General features: G+C 33.1%; 1 protein-coding gene across 1 annotated transcript in view; it reads left to right on the top strand.

The window, feature by feature from the left end:
• The window catches only part of LOC111508923 (uncharacterized), a 167,125-nt gene that overhangs the window by 1,127 nt on the left and 145,020 nt on the right, over positions 1–20,978 (top strand). The gene's annotated exons all lie outside the window — the stretch shown is intronic.

Raw genomic sequence — 20,978 nt, 5'->3', positions numbered from 1 at the left:
GGAACTAATATTTTCTTGGTATAGAATTCAAAGCTATATATAAACTCTACTTATCGGAAGAACATGTGATATACTAAGTAAGGAAAAAAATATGTAAAATTACTCCTGACCATTTACGTCGTTTACGATATCTCTTCAAATATTTATCTATCGTTTTTCCCAACACATTATGTCAATTTTCCAACATTTGTGGAAAATTCGACAATATCACATTTGTCATCATCTGGCGATTATTTGTAAAGTGTTCGGAAGTCGTCTGACCCTACTTAGATGACTTCTTACTGTGCAGGTACAATGATGTACATGACTTCAAATCTAGATGTATTTTTCAATGCTGAACAACTATTCCAAATAACGTTTGTTTGAAGGTGATTGACAATGTTTCGTGATGAATTTCACTAGTTCGGACTTCCATTGTCTACTATGTAAAATGATTTGAAATCCCTGAAACAAGTAAAAAAGAATAATTAAAAAAGAATAGTTGAAAATAACAATTATATTAAGCAACAATAAACCTGAAATGAAATGATAGTGAAATAACCTACAAGTAGAAATATAATAATTGAATAAATAAAAATTAAAGGAATGAAAAAAGAAAATAATAAAAAAAATTAAAAAATGTAGAGATTCCAAGTCACGTTAGTTCACGACGTTTCGATTGTTGGTATCTACAATCGTCTTCGGGTGATGACTGGACTGATTCCTCCGAGAGATGACTATTTTATAGGTCGTTGAAATACTTTCACTTTCTCTACTTTCCATCATCATTGATGATGACGAAAAAATGACCAACTTCCGCCAAAACGGTCATCTCTCACGGAATCAGTGAAGCGGAAAAGGGAAAGTAGAGAAAGTGAAAGTATTTCAACGACCTATAAAATAGTCATCTCTCGGAGGAATCAGTCCAGTCATCACCCGAAGACGATTGTAGATACCAACAATCGAAACGTCGTGAACTAACGTGACTTGGAATCTCTACATTTTTTAATTTTTTTATTATTTTCTTTTTTCATTCCTTCAATTTTTATTTATTCAGTTATTATATTTCTACTTGTAGGTTATTTCACTATCATTTCATTTCAGGTTTATTGTTGCTTAATATAATTGTTATTTTCAACTATTCTTTTTTAATTATTCTTTTTTACTTGTTTCAGGGATTTCAAATCATTTTACATAGTAGACAATGGAAGTCCGAACTAGTGAAATTTATTCCAAATAACGTATCCGAGATTTTTCAAAATGAGAGTACTTTACTCTTGTCCCAAAATCAAATATTTGAAGGCTTCTCGTATATTACGTGTGTTTCACTGTATTTTCTTAGTGCATGTTTAGTTTTAAAGAATGCACAAAATTTTATCAAGAATAAATTTTTGTCGAAAAACCCTTAATAAATGAGTTCCCCATATGGTGCATATTCTGGTATTTTGGAGATGACACTATATATATATATATATATATATATATATATATATATATATATATATATATATATATATATATATATATATATGAAGGACAGTCTTTGCTGACTAGTTAAGAACAAAACTTGGGAATTATCTTTGGGTGATCAGTAGAAGTTATTCCAATATTTCGATAAAACGATAAAATTTATTATCATCTTCAGGGAAAAGCTACAAAATGTTTTTATGGTGGTGATACAATATGAAAATTATTGATATGAAAGGTCACAACTTACTGTTAGTGAGGTTGGCCGTGTCGAAAAGAAACAATTGAAACATGTCAATACAATAAACAAGTTATTAAATTAAAACAGGTAGACACCTCACTGGATACAAAGAATAATATTGAATTAAAATTTACTAAAAATCGTTATTGGTTTTAAAATTATGGAATTACCGGTAAAAGCCATGTGGTCTAAGAACAAAGAGAGAGGCACAAAACAACTGACAATGTCAGCTGTCATGTAATTCTATTTAAAAGGGGTGTTTGTTTGTAGATGATAAACTATGGAACATAAAGGGAACTATTCTGGTGCAAGTGTGATCAGAGACATCTGCTGTTCTGTAAGTTACTCAATGGAAAAACCCAAAAAATCAAATATGTTGATTGAATGACAAAATCCTCATTAGTCTTGAGGAAAACAAGTGAAGAAATTATTTAATGGAAGTAAAACCCTGCCATAGGGAGGTTGGAGTTTGTTAAGAGAAAATGTCAAAATGTTATGAAATTATATTAATGAAAAACCAGAATTATTGTTGGTTTGGAAATTATGTGGATTTTTATCAATGTCTAATAAAAAGGCATAGATTTCACTGAGGTGATCAATGTCTGATCTTTTATTAAGGCAATTATTGGATTGTAATATAAATGACATTTCCAAAAACAATCTTTTAGATGTGTTTCTTTCAGTTGATAAAATTTTAGTTGAATTATAGTCCATTTTATGACCTTCTTTGGTGACATGATTACTGAGAGCACATCTCTCAGGATATAATCTAGATACTATCACTTTTATGTGAACTGATTCCGTCTTTGAGTAATCTTGACGTTTGACCAATATATTCACTACCACAATTTGAACATGGAATGGAATAGATTAATTAAGATTGAAGGTTAATTGGAGTTTTATCTTTAAGTTCAGAAAATAATTTATTAATGGTGAAAATGGTTCTGAAAGCTATTCTTACGTTTGAATCTTTGAATATTCTGCATAACTTGGGTGTCATATCACTTATGTATGGTAAAGAAGAGAAAAGTATAGGAACTGGAGGCGGATCCTATATACAGAAAAGTATAAGTTTAAAGTTTAAAGTGGATATTGGACAGACCTCAAGACTTCTGAAAGGTCGAATTACCTCTCATAAAAGTGACTTCAGAAGAAAAGTTTTATCATGTGCATTATCAGAACATGTAAATTCATTGGACCACCAAATGAACAAAATTCCTACAAACGTTCTTTTCGAGAAATGATACATATAAATAAATAATCAAAATCTATGAATAAAAAAACTGACTTAAATAATCTCAGTCCAATTTATACTTATTTATTCAAATTAGATAATGATAGTCGAAGAAGATATAGTTATGCTGATTCATCCAGTATGTAACTGACTGATTGTAAAACATATTATTATTTTTATGTTATCAAAAAATAATTGTCATTTATTGATTCATATCAAAATTAACATTATTTTTCGTTCGATTTGCTGCTAATTTTTTATATTAATCTCATGTTGAGTAAGTTATATCTGTAACGTTTTGTACAAATATTTTTACAATCATCTTTTCAGTTGTCCTGAAGAAGGAAATGAACATTTCCGAAAGCTTGACAAACTAGCAAAGAGTTTTCATCCTTGACCTTGACTGCAACCTCATATATATATATATATATATATATATATGAAGGACAGTCTTTGTCCTTCATATATATATATATATATATATATAAGGTTAATGCAGTTAACTTACGCAGCTATATATATATATATATATATATATATATATATATATATATATATATATATAAAGGGTAATGCAGTTAACTTTTACGCAGCTATTTTCATCAAGTACTTTCTTGGTTTTTCTCATTTTGTCTTCAATCGAGGACCGCCTGCCCGGTACTGACGATGCCCAATAGGCTGAAACAGCTGTCTACCGGTGGCTCTTAAATTGAAATCAATATGGGAATGATCAAAAAGTACTTATCTATTTATATATATATATATATATATATATATATATATATATATATATATATATATATATATATATGTAGTGTCACCACTAAAGTGCGCACCATATGGAAAACTTTTTTTTCGAAAAGTTTCAATGAAGTTCAACTTCGGCACTTGTTTGTGCTTTAAATTTAACTTAAAATGATGCGGCCAACTGCAACCCACTGACGTTCAGTGTTTGTCATATTCAACTTTTTTTTTTTTTAAGTTTAATTTCTAGATCGAATTTAACAAAAAGTTACTTGAAAAAGTTGTGTCTGCCGCAATTTTATATCCATATGCCAAATTTTATGCAACTAGGATAACGTTAACGTTTTGCTTATTTTAAGAAACAAGTTCGGTTAATTGTCATCAATTCATGTATACATAACAAACTCATCATGGAGTTTAACTTTTCTGATACATTTTTACTTATACGGACATTTTTAGAGAGAAATTAAAAATGTGCTATGAAAATTTTAACATGACTGGTGCAAAGTTTCAATCACTTGGCTATTTTCTTAAACAAACGTCAGTACTTTCATTTTTGAAAAAGCAGACACAACTCAAAAACTGCAATAAGTATTAATGAAATTACTAGAGTTGAAATTACATTAAAATTTCAATATTCAGTATTTACAGATTATTTATAAACACTAACTAGGGCGGTAAGGATGCTTAATCACGTTGAATAAAATTTTTAAGTAGGTCTTGACAAACAAACTGCATGCTATGGTAGTGTCAAGTTGTTTATTTACTTGTCAAATTTTTAACACTTATTGTTGCAATAATGTTGTCTCTTCAGGAAAGAATAGAAATAGTTTCAGTATGTGGTGAGAATACACCATACCGGCAAGTAGCTAACATTTTTAACGAACGGCATCCAGGAAAAAATGTTCAACATACTACTGTGTCAAGGATGACGTCGAAATTCAGAGAAACAGGATCCGTAGCAATCAATTTAAGAAAAAGCACACTCCAAGTGAATATGATGAGGAGGCCCAACTTAACATTTGTTTAAAAGTTATTGAACACGGGCAAATGAGCATAACCGATATTATAAAAAATACCGATTACAAGAGAGAAAGTATTAGAAAAATTTTATTAAAGAATAAATTTTGGCTTACAAGCCAACATTTATCAACACATTAAAAGAACGAGATTTTGATGTCCGTTTGGGGTTTTCATTCTGGTTTCAAGGAGAGAGAGAAGGAAATGTAAAGTTTCCGTATAAAATTTTATGGACAGATGAGGCAACCTTCTCTTCAAATGGAACGGTAAGTTCTCAAAATTGCCGATGGTGGGCCCAAGAAAATCCCAATTTCACAGTTGAATGTGGTGATCAGTATTCCTTTAAAACTAATGTATGGTGTGGGATAGATCACCCGACTTGACGCCTTTAGACTTTTTCTTTTGGGGTTACCTGAAACAAAAAGTGTACCGAAGTAGACCATTTACTGACATACAATATCTGGAAAATACCATTCGCAAGTGCTGTGCAAATATAAATCCCCGATTTATTAAAAATGCAGTTACAGGTGTCAGTAGAAGTACCATAATTTGTGTTGAACGTGGAGGACGACATACTGAAATGTAGGCTATAAGTGTTTGACAACCTCATTTAGATCAATAAGTAATTTTTTGTACCCATTTATATTTTCTATAATAGGTATTATTGTTGTTTAAAATTTATAATGATAATAATAGTTCTATCGAAATTATTTGCATTTTTTTAGTCGCCTCTGCTTTTTCGAAATCAAAGGTTTGTTTAAGAAAATAGCCAAGTGATTGAAACTTTGCACCAGTCATATTAAAATTTTTATAGCAAATTTTTAATTTCTCTCTAAAAATGTCCGTATAAGTAAAAATGTATCAGAAAAGTTGAACTCCATGATGAGTTTATTATGTATACATGAATTGATGACAATTAACCGAACTTGTTTTTTAAAATAAAGGGGATATCTGTCAAAAATAAGCAAAACGTTAACTTTATCCCAGTTGTATAAAATTTGGCATATGGATATAAAATTGCCGTAGACACAACTTTTTCAAGTAACTTTTTGTTGAATTCGATCTAGAAATGCACTTTTTCAATTTTTTTCAAAAAAAAAAGTTGAATTTGACAAACACTGAACGTCAGTGGGTCGCAGTTGGCCGCATCATTTTAAGTTAAATTTAAAGCACAAACAAGTGCCGAAGTTAAACTTCATTGAGACTTTTCGAAAAAATAGTTTCCCATATGGTGCGCACTTTAATGGTGACACTATATATATATATATATATATATATATATATATATATATATATATATATATATATATATATATATATATATATATATAAGTGATTTTTGACTGTTAAATTTATGGATGTTTAAGTTTTCCCAAATGTCCATGCGGTTTCCCTTATTGACTTGTTTTGTGAGTTTTATGTACTCTGGTGGGGGAAAGTTATGTTTGTTTTGTATGGCGTGTGTTGCGAGGTTTGATTTATATACTATTGGGTTCATGTATGCCTTTTTGTGTGCATCGTACCTCTGGATCAGTTTTTTCTTGGTTTGGCCGATATAGAATTTGTTGCAGTCCGAGCATTGTATACTGTATATCCCGTTTTGGTTTTTGTCTTCTTCTTTTTCATAGCTGTTTATTTTTTGTGTTATTTTCGTGTTTGGCTTGTATGTGATGTTGATGTTCAATGGTTTGAAGATGTTTGTTAGTTTTTTGGTTTGGTGTCCTACGTACGTAAATGTTGTCCATCGTTGTGTTGTTTTGTCTGTTGGGTTGGCTGTCTAATTTATCTATTGTCTTTTCAGCGTATCCGTTTTCGTTCGCTATTTGGTAAATGATTTTCTGTTCTTTGTTCTGGGCTTCCTTGCTGAGTGGTATGATTTATATGATGTATATGATGTATATGATTTAACAATGTTTATTTTTTTCTTCATTTGAAGTCTCGTCCAATCTGTTAATGTTAACAGGAAAGAGACTCAATAAAATTTGAATTTGAATTTGATATAATATATAGGGTGTTCCATTCGAAATTTCCAAGTTGATGTCTGTTTCATGTAGATGTGGCAACATTTTGGTGACGAAAATATTTTCAAACCGTAGATCACAACCATTTACATCGGTAAGCGAAATTAAAAACTAATCTTTTTTGTTCTCTAGATACGTCTAATAGACCATCGAATATGGAATACCCTGTATATATTATTATATCATCAGGATTTGAAAAATATCACATATATGCAGCCTTATTAGTCAGATTTACCGAAAAATATGAAACGTGGTATTGGTTTGGACAGTCATCTTGAATTTATAAATACTTAATATAATTGGTGAGCAAATTACCTTATTACCAAATTACATTATATAAATATATCAGAATATTGAATATACCAGGGTTTATAATTAATTGAGTTTATAAAAGTTTAGTAAAATCTTAATTATTATCGAATCGAATTAGACGATAATATGTTGAAAGTCCAATTACTCAATATTGCAAGGAACACATACCTTACTTGAAGAAATATGTTGTCAATGGAATGACTCGAGAGAGGAACATAATTGTAGTCTCCTCCCTCCCTACCATTGAGAGCTAAACCCGATCGAGCTAATATGGGCTCAAATAAAAAACCAAGTGTCGAGGGAAAACGAGACTTTAAAAATGGATGAAAATAGGTGGCAATTCACCTAGATACTGCGATAGAAAATGTCACACACTAGTCATGGAAAAGGGGCATCAGACATACGATAAAAGAAGAAGATAACATGTGGGATCTCGACACTAGAATGGACATTGCAATTGAATCATTGATTATTACCTTGAACAATAGCGATCGCGATCGTTGCTTATAATTCGATGAGTTTTCTTCAGACGATAATAAATAATACAATACTGTAAGTAATTTTAAACTCTTTGCGGTGGTAGTGGTTTATGTGATTATTTTTTTACCATTATTTATGGAATTTCACAAAAAATCTCATGATAGACTTAGGGTCCATTTTATATAATTTAGATGCAAACTTTCGATAATCGACTCTTTTAATACTTTGGTGAAGTGCTGCAAATAATCGCATAAAATATATGACTGATCTAATTGTAAAAATTGTAATTTTGGTCTGAAAATTTGAATTCAAACCTTATTTTAGATTATAAACATCATTTATCATTTTACAAATCTTTGTGTAATAATGAAACTTTTCACGTTTTATTTCTTCACTTACACCTTGTACATCCGATCTCATAAGTATTTTTTTTATGTCAATCTCATTTCCAAAAGTTGCAATTTTTTTATAAGAATGACTTCTTGTCATAAAATTAAAAATAAAGATTTTTCTCCTCTTAGCAACTCCATCCGTGGACACATTGTATATATTTTTATATAATTGAAATAATTCAATTGTTATTTGTTAATATAGTTCACAAATACTACCAATAGGTACACTTGAAATTAATTTTTTCTTATCTGTTTTAGTATCATTTCCGTACGCCTCTGCAAGAGACAGATAGAGGCAAAAACGTCAAGTCATTTCTGAGAATTCAGTTTGTACTGTCTTGGAATTATAATAGATGTAGCTAAATTCATCATTAAGATAATCAATGATTTCCGAACATTATGAGCTTTTTTCCCACATTAGTGAAATGATAACTTGTTTTTTCGCTTCTCCAAATTGTTAACAAGGTAAAACATTTCTAACTAATATTTATTGAATTAAATATTCCCATTGGAAAGCTTGTAAAAAAATTCGCTTACTGCGTTCTTTACAAATTCGTGGAATAAGAAATAATTACTTTATTTAGTAATGAAACATTGAGCGCATGCAGCAGTAAACTGTAACGGAAACTGATTTAACATTATCTCAACAAGATCAAAATGAATTGAAGTGAATTCCGTGAAAGTATGTAATGCAAGGAATGCATTCAGTATTCAAATCCACAGGATGATGAACCGATCTGAAATATTAGTAACTGGAAAGAGACAAAAAAACAGAAACCGAATCACACATACAAACTTCAATTTCTATATTTCGGATGAATTGTATGACAGACTAATTACACAATTCTAAGATAGTTAAATTTGGAAGGTCGAACATTTCATGTATAAGTTGATGAAGTTTTATTCAAAACATTCCTCACATTTCAGATATGATATGAAGAATTCACAAATTTTTTGGGGGTCACATTGCCTTTCAATATTTGTCGGATAAAAGATTAGTGACTTTTAGTACTCAATGAATTTTGTGACAATTAGGAAGAAAGGCACCTGAAGCCACATAAATATGTGAAGTATTGAGTATTTCAAAAAAACAAAACTATATCTAGTAATAGCCACATTGATTTCACAAAAACGTTATTTGAAATTGAATCTCTGGAGAAACTGCAGCATCCGCCAAACATAATGAACTATGTTTGAAAAACTATCGACTTTTCCATATCACGCCTAATATTATTTTCGTCATTATATGAACAATATCAGAACCTGTTTTGAAACTTTTTGTCATATATTCGCGAGTTTCGTGGGTGTTATTTTGACATTTCGAATGATTAGGTTTCTTTCAAGATTTATACACTTTTGACAGCCCGACTGGAACCAAATCTGAGATAAATTGAACGCAAGGTAAAGAGGATTGGCTAATCAGGTTCCAATTGAGTTCCATAATCTTATAGGAATTCTGGGAACAGATACCTTCCATATACTTTTAGATTGATTTTTACTGTGGTTTTAGTGTCGATTCAAAATAATTATTGGTGAAATTTTCTTTCTAATAGGATTGAGCCGGTTACTAATCAGTTTCCTTTCGGATAGATCTTTTCACATCGTGGTTTTCGTAACTGACATGAATGACCTTATTCTACGTTTTTCCTTATATAGAGATTTTCATATGACATTTACGCTGCATACGCTTACTAAATACTAAACGAACAATCATATACTACACGTAGGAGAAAATCGTCCAATACGAATCCATCAGCGAGTGTAACGCTATTAAACATCACCCAAAAGTCTGCAAGTGATGTGGGAATGTCTGGTGTTACTTTCTCATCCGTTACATCAACTTTCGGATCTCTCATAATGAAACAATTTATCAGAGATAAGATAAATAAATGAAACAAAATACAAGTGGGAATACGTAAGAAGATGTTGGGACGAAGGTTCTTTTTCAGTGAATATCTAAAGTTTGTGAAAATATCTTACCTCGACTTCCCAAGTTCAATTTATCATAACTCACCATTATTGGAAGAAAAGCATTGGCTTTCTACTTTTCCATGTGGGAATCTTCCAAAGAACGGAAGGAAACGATCAATTAAAAAAAATGTGTAGATCATGCAAAAAAATAACTTTCAGATTCAAACTGGAAGAAAAGTCCTTTCGAAACAGCTACTTTCATATAAATATCCGATGTTTCGGATGTCCACCAACGAGGCCTCTTCAGCACCAAATCCGGATAACAATTTAATGAGTTTGATCTACTCATGTCATTATAACAGTACGTCATTACGTACTGAAAGGGGTATTGTATTTGCAACATGTTGGTTTACCAAAGTTGAATATGCTACGTGGTGATTTCGAGCTCTGGATGTAGGGCATGTCGCTAGAGGATATCATCCACCTGCTGCCAGTATGCTTACCACTTACTCTGACCATGATCAGTATATGAGATCACAGCACCTATCTATATTGATACCACGATCCTAAGAATGTTACAGTATCACCAACAACATTCCTACCAACATTACTACCGCTACCCTAACCAAAATTGAATAAATGCTGCCTTGCACCATACAAATCACCTCTCTAGAAAGCATTGAAGCAGTTGCTCGGAACTTGCTTTGGAAAACAACTGATTATATTAATTCTGAACTGTTCATTTCGAATTGTTCAATAAGTATCCCAGATAATGTTAATGAAGATAATATACGATAGAACGTGATTCGAAACAAAATAAGAACAAACAAAACAATAACGTACGTGATTCATTGTTAAAATTCATTTACATTTCCCACGTGAGTCGAGTCAGATAAAGAATATTCCTTTGTGTATTTGGGAGTTCTGGTATCGAAATAATTGGTTTTCATCAAACTTTCACTGCAACCTAAGAAATACAGATTTCTCAAATAATATTTGAAAATGAAACAAGCACTATTTTCACTTCCCATATAGTGTTTTTAGTCTATAGTGGAAAAATGTTCACTATGAATATATTTCAAAATATATAGTGATATGGATGTATCTTAAAGAAAGACAAAGATTAAAGCTATTTTCCTGTTTCATATGAAGTATATTGCCGACAAGATGGGGAGATTTCTAGAGAAACACACCGTGAAATCGATATTCAGTACAACAAAAACTATCATAGAGTCTAAGGTCAGCTTAAAACCCCAGAGGGCCCTCAGTAACACCTGAGGGTTACCGGAGCAATTGTAAGTGTGGATCAGTCTACATGGGAGCCACAAAGAGATATGGAAATACCCGGCCCTCTGAACACAAATTATCACCTGGGGCATACCGATAAATCAGCTGTAGCAGTATATGTACTTAGAGTAGGTACCCACGTTATTCCGTTTAAAGGGAGCCAAGTCCTCGATAAAACTCAGAGTTACTGTCCTAGATTATATAGGGAGGCGATAGAAATTCAGAAGCATATAAATAAGTTCAACCTAAAGGAAAAGAAAATCAATATTAATAAAATTTTGCTACGTGCACTTTGTTGCTCTCGTATCGATTCAACCAATAGGACTGAAACCACGCCCACCTTCAATGGAAACCCAAATCACAGTCTAGCAGAAGTCAATATTATGTATCTGCTTTGAGGCCAACCAGAATACTTCGTCCGTTTTCTCATCGCCTCACCGCAGTCATAGACCAAACGTCAGGCATAAAAACCTGCATACCACAGCTGACACGAACCTTGAAAATGTTGCATTTCAAATGAAGAAGAAATAAAAATATATCAGTTAATTTTACATCATTTCAATAGTCGTTGGGATGGGACTGGACCTTTCGGCCATCCAGCAACCTAACGAAATTGATCTATCCGTTTTTAATGAACGGTTATGTGTGGAATCTAACTTATCGGAATCCGAAAATAAATGTGCTTTCATTTAAAGTATTGAGACATAAGAAAAATTTTCATTTCAGAATAATAATGTTGTGACACAGAGGACGCTACAGGTAATTGTTTCAGCAGTCACCTGTGGTATTCCTCGCTAAATACGTACGATTCCGATAAACTTGTAGCTTCAGCTTCGAATTAACCTTACGCCTCACTGCGACGCTGAGGAACAGAAACGGAGGCTATAAGTCTTATTCACGCCTCTTGTTCGGTTCAACTAGATAGTATAATCCAGTCTCGAGCTGACATTATTATCATAATGGTCCAGTGGGAGCTGATATCTGATGGCGGGAGGTCACTACTTGCATACTTCAATATTCAATTCTGAAATGTTGAATTTGTCAGAAAAATGTTTACGCTGCGCTGGAGCTTGGCAGTTTTCACAATTCATGTTTCCTTTGTGAGAGTGTCTTGCACCGGAGTTCTTAATTCTAGCTTCAATATGACCCACATTTGACAAATGACATTTTAAACCAATGATTAGGCTATAATTAGATATCCCGGATCAGTCCGAAAAGATTTCACTAATATGCCAGATTTCACTGAAATTTTTTAGTTTCACACATTTATGAAAGAAAACTGTGACGTCGAATAGACTCTCATTTTTTGAAGTTTTAAGTGCTGTAATTCATATATAAAACAATTATGAGATATAACCTGTGAATAACCTGTGTTTGGGGAAAATTCCGAATTGGATGAGCGTTTATTTGGATCTTTAGTAACAGTGACACAGCATTTGAATAATATTTGATTTTAATTTGCTTTTAAGGAGCCTTGTTTTTTGGAGCATCCAGAGGAAAATGATATTTAACAAAATTGCCGTGTTGAATGAAGTCATTTCCACAACCTTAACTAGTAAAACTACTTATATAACCAGTTAAAAAATCACCATAGAAGAAGAGAATTAAAAATATTATTTTGCAACTCAATACTACTTTCAAAAATGTTTCACTCTATAATGGCGATCTCGAAAAATACAGCTTGTCTAGTCTAGGAAGAGACTTGCAAATTCTCACAACTTACGCTTTCCTTGACAATGTACGCAATAGACGATACATACCATGTAACCAAGCGCTCTCACTGTTTGGTAGGTAGGATGATCCTACCCACATCCAGTGGGTAGGATCATCCAAAATTCATAAAGTTTTTTCTATACTTGGCAAGCTGTATCTCAATTTTCATAAATATATTTGAAAAATATTGGAGAGTTACTTCTTAGAAAAATCGCAAAGAAACGTTATCATTAATGGTAGAAGGCAATTGATAACAATACAATATTTTCAATAAATTTTCTACATTACATATTGATTCAGTCCATTGAAAAACTAGAAAGTTATTTCTTTTTTGAAGACATTGCTTCATGTGATGAAGACTCTTAAATAGCAAAGCTGTTCAATTATATGTTTTTTTAGGCTGGACATTTCAGTAACTCTTAAGTTATCCCCAGCGAGAAAATTATTTAATAACAGTTTGTTTTATTGGTACCAGCCAGAGTTGTCAGGTTCTCGCCGCACGTTTATATGCGGCCATTTTTTACTATATATTTTCTGTTATTATAGGGTGGTAGTACTTCTTCAAATTATTATTGAAGACCACCATCAGCGAGGCCATCAGAGGGCGCTGGAGGGCGAGATGTCAAGATGATAACTCAACATTTAACAGCTATTAGAGTACTTATGATGCACTGTTTGGGACCTTCGGTGTAGTAATGAATATTACTGGAGTTTTTTCCCAACACCAAATCGTTATTTTTAACACCTCGAAACGTGTTTCGATCACCAAGTGATCATCTTCAAGCGGAAGATTAAACTCGGCTATTAGAGTGCCTGAAAGATGCGGTGATATTTGATTTTGGCTTGTTTTCGGAATTGTAAGTTCGTTTTGCGAGGTTTTGGCATATGAATTGGGGGTTAATAACATGTTTCCTTATTGCTCAGGACGTCTTTGATCAGTGAGTAGCTCGGATCACAAATTTCCAAATGAAAAACATATCCTTGCCAAATGGCTTTTCGGGTGCAACAAACACTTCACTCCGAATGATTACGATTTGATAAGACAATCATCTGAAAATTTAAAAAAATCAATGAAAACTTTAGTTAATGAAGTATGAAAAATAGGATCAGATGAAAAAGGAAACGTCATCGCAATATATCGGTTCTGGTGTTTTTGATATTTTCAACCTTCCATTGAAAAATTTTTGATTTTTAGTTCTCATAAATTTCAAAAATTGTAACACCTAAACTTTTTGCAATTTTTGGTTCAAACAGGAGTGGGGGAAACGTGTGACGTCATCAACACAGGATGGAATGAGTATCTTAGCAATTCAAGCGTGGAACTTGGCCCCCTTAGTACTCCGCCTCACCTATCGTCCCCCTTAGTACTCTGCCCATCGGCCCTTTGAGACTCTGCTCTTCAGGCCCCCTTGTCACGTGATCCTAATTGAAAAAAGTTTATAGTTATGAGAATCGAACCCAGGACGTCCGCGTGGTAAGCATTGTCCTTAGCATCTACACCATCGTAAGATAATGAGAGTAACTGCGAATGATGGGTGTTTACAGCGTAAGTTTTGTCGGGACCGAAATTACCTCATTTTATATACTTGACCACATTTTTTTGATTTCCGTAGAATGTCAGGGGAGTTGTAATCGTCATTATCATGTTGAAAATAGGACAATATACTTAGATTTGGAAGAGAAATAATATTTCATATAAAGATGTGTATATGTGTGTGAGAGAGAGAGAGAGAGAGAGAGAGAGAGAGAGAGAGAGACGCGTGTGACGTAATCGAGGCAAAGAGAGATGGAGATGGTATCGAGGTTTTACGTTTCTAGCACAGCAGGTGTTGTCGGTTGTAAAATAATTCGTTGTTCATGGGGCAATGTAGCATTGCCGGTTTTAAAATTAAGCGTGAACGACTCGATGAAAATTGAAAGCGCAAAAGTGATATATTTATAATAATGAATCAGATTTAAGAAAAATATAACAACCCAACAGTTCAACATGCGATCCCTCAATGTGTACGAGGTGTTTCAAAATACATAATTGAAAACAAACATGGCTTCGAAGTGTACATGGTGCGTCAAAATACATCATTTAAAAAAAACAATACATTTCCACGAGGCTGTGAGTTTTCAATGTGCGATATCTCAATGTATACAAGGTATCTCTAAATACATCATTGAAAACAAACATGCGTCGAAGTGTACAGGGTGCGTCAAAATACATCATTCAAAAAAAACATGTCGGTTTGAAATATGATGTCAATGTATAAACAGGGCGTTTCAAAATACATCATTAAAAAAACATGCCAGTTAACAGAAGTCTAGCGTTCCAACATGTCGGAAGAATACTAAGTCTCGTATCTTTATTAACCAAGTTAGCATCATCAGGAGAAGGAGGAGATGGCACCAAAGTTGTCGAGGAGTTATGTATTGTGGAGTTAACATTCGAAAATTGGGGAAGTGACCGTTTTACAAGCGTTTCGACCGTTTTGCGTGCGTTTTCGATCAGTTTGCGTGCGTCTTCGATCGTTTTGTGTGCATTTTCGACCGTTTTGCGTGCGTTTTCGACCGTTTTGCGTGCGTTTACTCGTTATCGTTTCATCGTTATTGTCGTAACCGTTTTTCGTGTTTCGTTATGATAGTCATTTATCACTTAACGCGTTTCGCTAACGAAGTAAGCATCGCCAGGAAATCACTAAAGTCCATGCTTTGTCGTATGAAAATTCATTTTGCGGATTTTCAGACTCCCAAACAGAACCTTGTGGAACACTCAGCGCCTAACTCCTGTTACAGAGTGGTGTCGGTCAGCCAATCAGAATGGATGAATCAAATATCGGTCGATTGATTGTGTTACATGAAATTGTGGTAAATAGTAATAAAACATTATAACTTTGGAAGTGACGTAGTCAGCGTGGGAGGTGGTGGCGTGGTAGAAAATGTGTGATGATTTGTGGAAATGAATGAGTTAATAAAATAAAATGGCGCAACTGTCAGGAAAGGCACTAAGTTATATATTCACTAATAATGATCGGATCGTCACGTACAGCACGTCAAATGAAAGGATAAGAAATGCAGAATTCATCGGAAATGAAAAAACAATGATGGCACAACATGTCAGAAGGGGACTAAGCCACATCTTCGTTAGTGATAGTTGAATCTCAACGTGCACCACATCAAATGAAAGAGAAACGAATGCAGAATTCATCGACAGAAAAAAAACAAAGACGACGTAACATGTCAGAAGTGCACTAACCTGCTTCTTCGTTAATAATATTTGGATCGTCATGTATAGCAAGTCAAATGGAAGGAAACGAATGCAGAACTCATCGATGAAGAAAAAACAAAGATGGCGCCATATGTCAGAAATGCACTAACCCGCGTCTTCGTTAATAATAGTCGCATCGTCACGTGCGGAATATCAAATGAAAGAAGATATCTTGAATTTATCAGAAAAGAAAAAACAAAGATTCAACCAAAAGGGCATCGAACCGTATCTTCGTTAATAATAGTCGGATCGTCGCTTTTGGCATGATTAATTCACTCAAGACTAAAATGGTTAGAAGATACCAACGGAGATCTTACGGTGACTATAAGTTCTGGTATGCCTTGTTAGGTATCGAATGATGCGTGCAATTTCGTTAATTCCAGCGACATGATTGTTCCAAGACATATTGGTGTTCATTCGAACCCCAACAAACTTATCGAAGCAGAAGGTGGAACTCCAAAAAATAGGAGACATAGTACACCAAGTCAGCGAAGAGCAGCATTTTTCTGCAGAAAAAGGTTTGAATTTCTTCAAATTTTCCAAATATCTGTAACAGAAAGACAAAACTCAGCAGCGGAATGCTTTTATCTACTAATGTTAAGTATATGTCGGTAGTGTGTAACGAAGTTTTCCAGTAAATTCACTGGTTGCGCCCTCTGGAGAATGTTCGTTACCATACACCTTGGATGGCAATATTTATTGTTTATCATTTCAAATCCGTTGAACAAAAGGGGTTTGGAAATAAAAAAAACAACGTTTTAACGCTTTGTAGACGTGTTTGATGCTCTATGGGTGATTTTTAACCAACATACATTATCCATATTTTCAATATGCATAGAGCATCAAACACGTCTACAAAGCGTTAAAACGTAGTTTTCTTTCTATTTCCAAACCCCTTGTATTCAACGGATTCGAAATGATAAACAATAAATGTTGCTATCTAAGGTGTATCGCAAAAAACATCCTCCAGAGGGCGCAATCAGTGAATTTAATGGTAAACTTCGTTACACACTACCGACACTTACTCAACATTAGTAGATAAACGCGTTCCGCAGCTGAGTTTTGTCTTTCTGTTACAGATATTTGAAAAATTTGAAGAAATTCAAACATTTCTTTGCAGAAAAATGCCGCTCTTCGCTGACTTGGTGTACTATATCTCCTATTTTTTGGGGTTTCACCTTCTGCTTCGATAAGTTTGTTGGAGTTCAAATGGACACCAGTATGTCAGTAGTTACCGTGAGATCTCCGTTGGTATCTTCTAACCATTTCAGTCTTGAGCGAATGAATCATGTCAAATGCAACGATCCGACTATTATTAACGAAGATTTCGTTCAGTACCCTTTTGGTTGCCTCTTTGTTTTCTCTTTGTTGATAAATTCAAGATATCTCCTTCCATTTGATATGCTGCACGTGACGATGCGACTATTATTAACGAAGACGCGGCTTAGTGCCTTCTGACATATGGCACCATATTTGTTTTTTCTTTGTCGATGAATCATGCAATTCTTTTTTTTTTCATTTGATATGCTGTACGTGACAATCCGAAGTTTTTTCATTGATTTTCTTTGCAATTCTTCCTATGCTGTTTCACATTAGGCGCTCGATATTATATTTTTTATAGTCTACAAATTATATCATTTGAAATGAGTAGGTACTCACATCGACCTGTTGTGACAAGTATAGCAAAAATAGGTTATGAGGTTCTTTTGGCTTCGTAAAATGATTAACTATGTTTTTTGATATCCAACCGAATCCATTGATGTCAAAATCATCGGAATCGGACGACCGGAAGTGGCCTGTTTTTCACGGATTCGAAACCTTCTCAACCTAATGAATCCAAAAATACCATATGTTTCAGTATACGATGATTTTTTCATCTTTTCGTCAACAAATTCTGCGTTTTGAATCAAACTTCTGCAATTGGATTACACTCGTAGTTGTTCATAACCCAAAAACTTTTTATTTCAAGTTTGTTCAATGATTTCCTTTGAATGTGCAATTCTTTCTATGCTATTTCACATTAGACGCTGTATATTATACTTTTCATAATCTACAAATGAAATCATTTGAAATGAGTACCCACATCGGTCTGTTGCGGCTAGTATAATGAAAATAGGTTATAAAGCCCTTTTGGCTTCGAAAAATAATCAATTATGTTTCATAACATGTAAACGAATTTCCACAAATCATCACACATTAGGTTTGTTCCAACACATCAAGAAACCGTTCTTGGAACGGTGACGCGCATGTGCAACAGCAAAAATGCGTTCCAAGCACGAGAGAACCGTTTAGTGAACGATAATTGTTTTGTTCCAACCCGATGTGGTATCGTTGTGGAACCAGTTCAAGAACGATGATTTCGGTACCTGACTGAAAGCAGGAATCAAGAGAACTGACTTGCGCAGTACATAAATATATCCATATCTAGATCTGTGTTAGTTGGCTTGATTTGTTGTTTATATTTGTTTTTAATTTTGTGAAAGCGAAATTATCTATATTTGTGCTATCTGTTCATATTATAAAAAAGGAGTGATAAGGAGATGGAGGACATTGTTGACTCTGATGAAACCAGTGGTAGTGACTTGGAACAGGAAATTATGATAAATGAAGAAAGAAATAAAAATGAAAATTATTTAGGTGAAAAATTGAATTTTTTCAACATCCCTTGTGCCACACGAGTAAAAATTAAAATTTATTTCAGAAGAGACAGTACATCAATACTCCCATGAAACCAGTCCCTATTATCACAGACAGATGGGTCAGTATGGAAATATATCGGCTTTACATCAGGTTTGTACGTCATATAGTTGATTAATACCTGTATAAAGAGATTTAATTTGGTTTTGTAAGTAACCTAAGTGAAGTTCTGTACGTTGTTCATTTTCAGGTGTTAATTTATTTATGGTATATAGGGCATCAAACCGCAAGTTTTCGAGATGTAGGTGATAAAATGGCCAAATGAAAACGAGAAACGTATTGCAGAAGAACATTTTAGAGATAATGGATATCCCAATGTAATAGGTGCTATAGATGGATGCCACATTAAAATAGATAGGCCTGCAACTGATCCAGACTCATATATAAACCGAAAGGGGTTTTATTCTCTACAGGTACTTACAGTTTATCTGTTTGTTCTTTAGGTAGAAATAAAAAATTTTAATGAGTTGTTTTTCAGCTACAGGCTGTTTGCGACCACCAAAGAAAAATAATAGACATATTTCTTGGATATCCTGGATCTGTACATGATAGTCGGGTATTCAGGAATTCCCCATTAAGTAGAAACTTGGAAGAAAAATGTGGCAGGTATTTTATATTAGGGGACAGTGGCTATCCCTTGCAAAATAACCTATTGACACCATACAAAGATAGAGGAAACTTGACCCGAAGGCAAATTAATTATAATGTCAAACTAGCAAAAAACAGATATGTTATTGAACATTGTTTTGGTATTTTAAAACAAAAGTTTCGACAACTGTATCATGTCAAATTGAGAAGTATACGGTTCATTACTCACTTCATAAGGGCAGCTTGTGTATTGCATAATATAGCAAGAGATGATGAGTTTCTTGTTAATGTTGATCCAGAAATGCCAAATATTAATGTTCATGTAGAAGAAGATCTAGTTGAAGATGATAAATTTGAAGTTGATGTGGGTGTTGCTGTAATTCGAGATAGGGTAGCTAATTCATTACTAATGTAATGTATACATGTTGTGTAAATGATATAATTTCCCATATAGGTAAAAAAAAATATATTTCTGACACAAACTATACAGTAATTTTTTTAATAAATATTGTAATTTCTAAAACAAAAATAAAACATATTCTTGAAACAAACAGTCTTTTTTTAACAGCTGACTAGTAAATAGGTAAACAAAACAAAAACAAATTCTATCACATGAAATAAATAAAGAAAATACATATAAAATTTAACTTGTATTAGTTATCAACAATGTTGCACTGGCATTTACATCTCCAATTTCTAAGGATTTCATTTCTCTCTGCAATTAACTTAAGTTTTTCCCTTTCAATCTCTAATTTTTGTTCATAATACATTTTCCTGTCCAGTCTTAAATTTTCTATATTTGTTAATCTTCTATTTTTTCTATGTTTGGTGTTTGTAACTGATGTTGTGGTTGGTTGTGGTAAAGGTACTTTAGGTGGTGTTTCACAAAGTTCAATACTATTTTCTATTTTTCTTTTGTGACTATTGTTTTCTTTTATTTCTTCTTCAGTATTGATTTTTTCATTTTCTTCTAAGGAATAATCCACTGTCTCACTGGATAATAGAACTTCTGGATTGATATTCTTTTTTTTTACCAAATATTTCTTCCATTTCAACTTGGTATTCAAAATATTTGCGACCTCTACCTAAATAGAAAAGAAAATGCATTTATATATGTATATACCGAGTAGAGGTATTGAGAAATCACATGTTGCAACACATTGTTATCAACTTAAATGGTTTATGTACAGAAAAACAACTATTGCTTACCAGTTTTATTCTGGTTGTCGACAAATTTTTTATAATTCCTTTCTAGGACTTTCCATCTGTTGTGACAATTGCTTGCTGTTACATTTATATTCAAATTATGCAGTTCATCAGCTATTCTCTGCCACATCATTTTTACATTTTTTATATCAAATGTACCTACTCGTTTTCTACATTTGGCATAGGAATCAATTAATAATTTAGTATTATTCACACTCCACTTGTACTCCGCAGTTGAATTGTGAATGGGGGTAGTGTCTGCTGCATTGGAAGTAGGTATATTTATGTTCGTCATACTTGGGACTAACACGTATTCTTGTAATTCTGAAAAAAATTCTTCAGTTTATCAACCTTTTTAGTAATAATACCAAAAAATACACCTATTGGTGTATTCTGTGATAATACAATATAATTTACCTCCTAATACAGTATT

Source organism: Leptinotarsa decemlineata, unplaced genomic scaffold (assembly GCF_025532065.1).
Source record: "Leptinotarsa decemlineata unplaced genomic scaffold, Ldec_3_MD MMD2_tig00026358_RagTag_RagTag, whole genome shotgun sequence".
Classification (NCBI taxonomy): Eukaryota; Metazoa; Arthropoda; class Insecta; order Coleoptera; family Chrysomelidae; genus Leptinotarsa; species Leptinotarsa decemlineata.
The sequence above is the reverse complement of the archived record's forward strand: the minus strand, read 5'-3'. Positions and strand labels throughout refer to the sequence as shown.